Below are 7,817 nucleotides of genomic sequence, written 5' to 3'. Positions count from 1 at the left end.
AGCCCCAAGTCAATCAGCCCTTTACCAAACACCTACTGTAGCCCCAAGTCAATCAGCCCTTTACCAGACACCTACTGTAGCCCCAAGTCAATCAGCCCTTTACCAGACACCTACAGCCCTTTACCAGCGGTGTCGTTTGACTTAGCAAACGAGGATCGGATGTCGTCGACCTTCTTTTCAAAATGGTTGACGAAGTCATCTGCAGAGAGGGAGGAGGGGGGAGGGGGGGAGGAGGATTCAGGAGGGAGGAGAAGGTGGCAAAGAGCTTCCTAGGGTTAGGTAGGTGGCAGATGCTTGGAATTTAGAGTTAGAAAGTGGCTTTAGCAGCAGAGACAGAGGAGGAAAATGTAGAGAGGAGGGAGTGAAAGGATGCCAGGTCCGCAGGAGGCGCAATTTTCCTCCATTTCCGCTCGGCTGCCCGGAGCTCTGTTCTGTGAGCTCGCAATGAGTCATCGAGCCACGGAGCGGGGGGAGGGGAGGACCGAGCCGGCCTGGAGGATAGGGGACATAGAGAGTCAAAGGATGCAGAAAGGGAAGTGAGGAGGGTTGAGGAGGCAGAATCAGGAGAAAGGTTGGAGAAGGTATGAGCAGAGGGAAGAGATGATAGGATGGAAGAGGAAAGAGTAGCGGGGAGAGAGAGAGCGAAGGTTGGGACGGCGCGATACCATCCGAGTAGGGGCAGTGTGGGAAGTGTTGGATGAGAGCGAGAGGGAAAAGGATACAAGGTAGTGGTCGGAGACTTGGAGGGGAGTTGCAGTGAGGTTAGTGGAAGAACAGCATCTAGTAAAGATGAGGTCGAGCGTATTGCCTGCCTTGTGAGTAGGGGGAAGGTGAGAGGGTGAGGTCAAAAGAGGAGAGGAGTGGAAAGAAGGAGGCAGAGAGGAATGAGTCAAAGGTAGACGTGGGGAGGTTAAAGTCGCCCAGGACTGTGAGAGGTGAGCCGTCCTCAGGAAAGGAGCTTATCAAGGCATCAAGCTCATTGATGAACTCTCCGAGGGAACCTGGAGGGCGATAAATGATAAGGATGTTAAGCTTGAAAGGGCTGGTAACTGTGACAGCATGGAATTCAAAGGAGGCGATAGAGAGAGAATGACCACTTGGAGAGATGAGGGATCCCACTTGGGAGAGATGAGGATCCCGGTGCCACCACCCGCTGACCAGAAGCTCTCGGGGTGTGCGAGAACACGTGGGCGGACGAAGAGAGAGCAGTAGGAGTAGCAGTGTTATCTGTGGTGATCCATGTTTCCGTCAGTGCCAGGAAGTCGAGGGACTGGAGGGAGGCATAGGCTGAGATGAACTCTGCCTTGTTGGCCGCAGATCGGCAGTTCCAGAGGCTACCGGAGACCAGGAACTCCACGTGGGTCGTGCGCGCTGGGACCACCAGATTAGGGTGGCCGCGGCCACGCGGTGTGGAGCGTTTGTATGGTCTGTGCAGAGAGGAGAGAACAGGGATAGATAGACACATAGTTAACAGGGTAGAGGCTACGCTAATGCAAAGGAGATTGGAATGACAAGTGGACTACACGTCTCGAATGTTCAGAAAGTTAAGCTTACGTAGCAAGAATCTTATTGACTAAAATGATTGAAATGATACAGTACTGCTGGAGTAGGCTAGCTGGTAGTGGCTGCGATGTTGACACTACACTAATCAAGTCGTTCCGTCGAGTGTAATAGTTTCTACAGTGCTGCTATTCTACTGTAGCCCCAAGTCAATCAGCCCTTTACCAGACATCTACTGTAGCCCCAAGTCAATCAGCCCTTTACCAGACACCTACTGTAGCCCCAAGTCAATCAGCCCTTTACCAGACATCTACTGTAGCCCCAAGTCAATCAGCCCCTACCAGACACCTACTGTAGCCCCAAGTCAATCAGCCCCTACCAGACACCTACTGTAGCCCCAAGTCAATCAGCCCTTTACCAGACACCTACTGTAGCCCCAAGTCAATCAGCCCTTTACCATACACCTACTGTAGCCCCAAGTCAATCAGCCCTTTACCAGACACCTACTGTAGCCCCAAGTCAATCAGCCCTTTACCAGACACCTACTGTAGCCCCAAGTCAATCAGCCCTTTACCAGACACCTACTGTAGCCCCAAGTCAATCAGCCCTTTACCAGACACCTACTGTAGCCCCAAGTCAATCAGCCCTTTACCAGACACCTACTGTAGCCCCAAGTCAATCAGCCCTTTACCAGACACCTACTGTAGCCCCAAGTCAATCAGCCCTTTACCAGACATCTACTGTAGCCCCAAGTCAATCAGCCCTTTACCAGACACCTACTGTAGCCCCAAGTCAATGAGCCCTTTACCAGACACCTACTGTAGCCCCAAGTCAATCAGCCCTTTACCAGACACCTACTGTAGCCCCAAGTCAATCAGCCCTTTACCAGACACCTACTGTAGCCCCAAGTCAATCAGCCCTTTACCAGACACCTACTGTAGCCCCAAGTCAATCAGCCCTTTACCAGCCACCTACTGTAGCCCCAAGTCAATCAGCCCTTTACCAGACACCTACTGTAGCCCCAAGTCAATCAGCCCTTTACCAGACACCTACTGTAGCCCCAAGTCAATCAGCCCTTTACCAGACATCTACTGTAGCCCCAAGTCAATCAGCCCTTTACCAGACACCTACTGTAGCCCCAAGTCAATCAGCCCTTTACCAGACACCTACTGTAGCCCCAAGTCAATCAGCCCTTTACCAAACACCTACTGTAGCCCCAAGTCAATCAGCCCTTTACCAGACACCTACTGTAGCCCCAAGTCAATCAGCCCTTTACCAGACACCTACTGTAGCCCCAAGTCAATCAGCCCTTTACCAAACACCTACTGTAGCCCCAAGTCAATCAGCCCTTTACCAGACACCTACTGTAGCCCCAAGTCAATCAGCCCTTTACCAGACACCTACTGTAGCCCCAAGTCAATCAGCCCTTTACCAAACACCTACTGTAGCCCCAAGTCAATCAGCACTTTATCAGACACCTACTGTAGCCCCAAGTCAATCAGCCCTTTACCAGACACCTACTGTAGCCCCAAGTCAATCAGCCCTTTACCAGACACCTACTGTAGCCCCAAGTCAATCAGCCCTTTACCAGACACCTACTGTAGCCCCAAGTCAATCAGCCCTTTACCAGACACCTACTGTAGCCCCAAGTCAATCAATTGCAGACTGTGCTGTAGGTTAATAGTAGAGAGTTTTCTCTCTGGCAGGCAGAGGTTGCCCAACACCACTGTGTGAGAGAGCTCCTCCACTCCTTCTCTCCTCTCTCTCCTCTACTCCTTCACTCCTCTCTCTACTCCTTCACTCCTCTCTCTCCACCACTCTCCTCTCTCCTTTACTCCTCTCTCTCTCCTCCACTCCTCTCTCTCCTCCACTCTTCTCTTCTCCACTCCTCTCTCTCCTCCACTCCTCCACTCTCCTTTCTCCTTTACTCCTCTCTCTCCTCCACTCCTCCACTCTCCTCTCTCCTTTACTCCTCTACATGCTTTCCCTTCCGTTTGAAGAACAACATTAGTATGCTACCCCATCTGAATGGTTTTTACATTAGTATGCTACCCCATCTGAATGGTTTTTACATTAGTATGCTACCCCATCTGAATGGTTTTTACATTAGTATGCTACCCCATCTGAATGGTTTTTACATTAGTATGCTACCCCATCTGAATGGTTTTTACATCAGTATGCTACCCCATCTGAATGGTTTTTACATTAGTATGCTACCCCATCTGAATGGTTTTTACATTAGTATGCTACCCCATCTGAATGGTTTTTACATTAGTATGCTACCCCATCTGAATGGTTTTTACATTAGTATGCTACCCCATCTGAATGGTTTTTACATTAGTATGCTACCCCATCTGAATGGTTTTTACATTAGTATGCTACCCCATCTGAATGGTTTTTACATTAGTATGCTACCCCATCTGAATGGTTTTTACATTAGTATGCTACCCCATCTGAATGGTTTTTACAAGATTTTCTTTTGAAGCGACTGCTAGTTAGTCAAGTAAACAGAAGTGTCTGTAGGATGTCCAGTCTCATACAGGACTGTGGATCCTACATTTACATTTACATTTAAGTCATTTAGCAGACGCTCTTATCCAGAGCGACTTACAAATTGGTGAATTCACCTTCTGACATCAGTGGAACAGCCACTTTACAATAGTGCATCTAAATCATTTAAGGGGGGGGTGAGAAGGATTGCTTTATCCTATTCTAGGTATTCCTTGAAGAGGTGGGGTTTCAGGTGTCTCCGGAAGGTGGTGATTGACTCCGCTGTCCTGGCGTCGTGAGGGAGTTTGTTCCACCATTGGGGGCCAGAGCAGCGAACAGTTTTGACTGGGCTGAGCGGGAACTGTACTTCCTCAGTGGTAGGGAGGCGAGCAGGCCAGAGGTGGATGAACGCAGTGCCCTTGTTTGGGTGTAGGGCCTGATCAGAGCCTGGAGGTACTGCGGTGCCATTCCCCTCACAGCTCCGTAGGCAAGCACCATGGTCTTGTAGCGGATGCGAGCTTCAACTGGAAGCCAGTGGAGAGAGCGGAGGAGCGGGGTGACGTGGGAGAACTTGGGAAGGTTGAACACCAGACGGGCTGCGGCGTTCTGGATGAGTTGTAGGGGTTTAATGGCACAGGCAGGGAGCCCAGCCAACAGCGAGTTGCAGTAATCCAGACGGGAGATGACAAGTGCCTGGATTAGGACCTGCGCCGCTTCCTGTGTGAGGCAGGGGCGTACTCTGCGGATGTTGTAGAGCATGAACCTACAGGAACGGGCCACCGCCTTGATGTTAGTTGAGAACGACAGGGTGTTGTCCAGGATCACGCCAAGGTTCTTAGCGCTCTGGGAGGAGGAAACAATGGAGTTGTCAACCGTGATGGCGAGATCATGGAACGGGCAGTCCTTCCCCGGGAGGAAGAGCAGCTCCGTCTTGCCGAGGTTCAGCTTGAGGTGGTGATCCGTCATCCACACTGATATGTCTGCCAGACATGCAGAGATGCGGTCGCCACCTGGTCATCAGAAGGGGGAAAGGAGAAGATTAATTGTGTGTCGTCTGCATAGCAATGATAGGAGAGACCATGTGAGGTTATGACAGAGCCAAGTGACTTGGTGTATAGCGAGAATAGGAGAGGGCCTAGAACAGAGCCCTGGGGGACACCAGTGGTGAGAGCGCGTGGCGAGGAGACAGATTCTCGCCACGCCACCTGGTAGGAGCGACCTGTCAGGTAGGACGCAATCCAAGCGTGGGCCGCACCGGAGATGCCCAACTCGGAGAGGGTGGAGATCCTCTACATCAGGATGTGCTGTGTAACCCGGGTGTCAAACACTGTAGCTACTGTGTGTCTCTGCTGTCTAATCAGACCCTTGTTATGCAGCATTCAGTATCCTAGTAGTTCCTGAACTGTTGTTTGGGACCCACTTATGGGTCACGGGAGGACTACGGATTTGTTTTGCTTCATTCATCTGCTGCTAGTTAATTCTTTAAAATTGGCCCAAAGAGCTCATTCCCACATCAATGTGTGGAATTCAGTAGCTTTATCAAGAGAGTATGAGACCAGGCCTCTTCCGCTGCTACAAATCAGTCATGTATCGAGACCTGAATATGACTCGAGTCAAAACCGGCAACAAGATTCTGTACTGGACTTTGAAGTCTGTTTAAGTTTCTAAATATGTAAAGGTGAAGTGCTGTCGGGTTATGACGGGCATCTCCCTTAACTGCAGCTGTGAACGGACAAGAGCATACTTTAAGAAACCCTGAGTACTGTCTGTGAACGGACAAGAGCATACGTTAAGAAACCCTGAGTACTGTCTGTGAATGGACAAGAGCATACGTTAAGAAACCCTGAGTACTGTTTGTGAACGGACAAGAGCATACGTTAAGAAACCCTGAGTACTGTCTGTGAACGGACAAGAGCATACGTTAAGAAATCCTGAGTACTGTCTGTGAACGGACAAGAGCATACGTTAAGAAACCCTGAGTACTGTCTGTGAACGGACTAGAGCATACGTTAAGAAACCCTGAGTACTGTCTGTGAACGGACAAGAGCATACGTTAAGAAACCCTGAGTACTGTCTGTGAACGGACAAGAGCATACGTTAAGAAACCCTGAGTACTGTCTGTGAACGGACAAGAGCATACGTTAAGAAACCCTGAGTACTGTCTGTGAACGGACAAGAGCATATGTTAAGAAACCCTGAGTACTGTCTGTGAACGGACTAGAGCATTACGTTAAGAAACCCTGAGTACTGTCTGTGGACGGACTAGAGCATTACGTTAAGAAACTCTGAGTACTGTCTGAACGGACAAGAGCATACGTTAAAAAACCCTGAGTACTGTCTGAACGGACAAGAGCATACGTTAAGAAACCCTGAGTACTGTCTGTGAACGGACAAGAGCATTACGTTAAGAAACCCTGAGTACTGTCTGAACGGACAAGAGCATACGTTAAGAAACCCTGAGTACTGTCTGTGAACGGACAAGAGCATACGTTAAGAAACCCTGAGTACTGTCTGTGAACGGACAAGAGCATCCATTGAGAAACCCTGAGTACTGTCTGCGAACGGACAAGACCATTCATTGAGAAACCCTGAGTACTGTCTGTGAACGGACAATACCATCCATTGAGACACCCTGACTACTGTCTGTGGGCTGGGAAGGTCTTGTCAGATTCCTCACTTCACTAGACACAGTGATGGACACCAACTTTATATCCTTTCCTCAAAATCTGGTGAATGTCCAATTTATAAAAGTAATACTTCAACAGCAGGTAACACAAGTATTGCTAACTTAACCTAAATGAATACTGTGTGGACTGGGAATATCTTGTCAGATTCCTAATTTCACTAAGAATACTGATGACACAGACATTTTGCAGTTTTCCTAGAACTCTGGGTAATGACCAGTTCAGACAGTAATATGTCTACATGTGTAAATACAGTTATTGGTAACCTAAATGAACTTAGTGAGATGCGGTTAGGGACCCTGCAAACTGTGACAAGCACTTTCCTGATCTAGTAGGCTGAACTAGGCCATTAAGTCACATCAGTATCACAGAACCTGTTTAACCAATTAGGAGTCCCTATACTGATTGACAATCTTTCTCCTGAAGCCAAGTTGTTGCTGCCTTGACAAACAGGATGTTGACGTAGCGTTGGGGAATGCAGGCTCAGAAGTCTGTCTTCTCTGGACAATATGGGATATGGAAACCCAGAGAACGAATGAGTCGAGGTATGTAACTGTCAGCTGTTGAGTAACAATAGTCTCTCTATTGCTGAGGCAGCTACTCTGTTGGTTGAGCTACAGAGACCAGAAAGAACTCGCGGGATGGTATGAATATGGATATGAATTTCAATGAATGTTTACAACAGTGGGAAAAGAAATAGGACTCAAATTTGTGGATTTCAAATGTCCTCCGGCCTGATCTCAATCTCTGGACATTGTTATACTTTGAAGGATAGTGTGAGCAAACCACATGACAGAGTGGACTAGACTGGACGGCCTCACGTCTGCCTATTCTGAAACCCTTCATCTTTATTCCCCACACCATCTCCCTATTGTGGAACCACAGAGAAACAATACATTCATTGAAACAGGATACGCAGAACGTCTTCTGACCTTCTCCCAAAGTGGCAGCAGACCCAGGGTTTTGTTGAGGAATAGAACACTAGAAGCCATGTGCATCTGTCACACAATTAGACTTCTCAATAACACTTTTTGTTCAGCCTGTTTCCATAGGAACCATATAAATGTCAAATAATATCTATTATATTTTGACAGACACTTGTAGTCTCTAAATGGTGTATTTAAATTATATTTCTGGGAAGTT

This window comes from Oncorhynchus masou, unplaced genomic scaffold (genome assembly GCF_036934945.1).
Source record: "Oncorhynchus masou masou isolate Uvic2021 unplaced genomic scaffold, UVic_Omas_1.1 unplaced_scaffold_1849, whole genome shotgun sequence".
Lineage (NCBI taxonomy): Eukaryota > Metazoa > Chordata > Actinopteri > Salmoniformes > Salmonidae > Oncorhynchus > Oncorhynchus masou.
Note: the sequence above shows the minus strand (reverse complement) of the source record.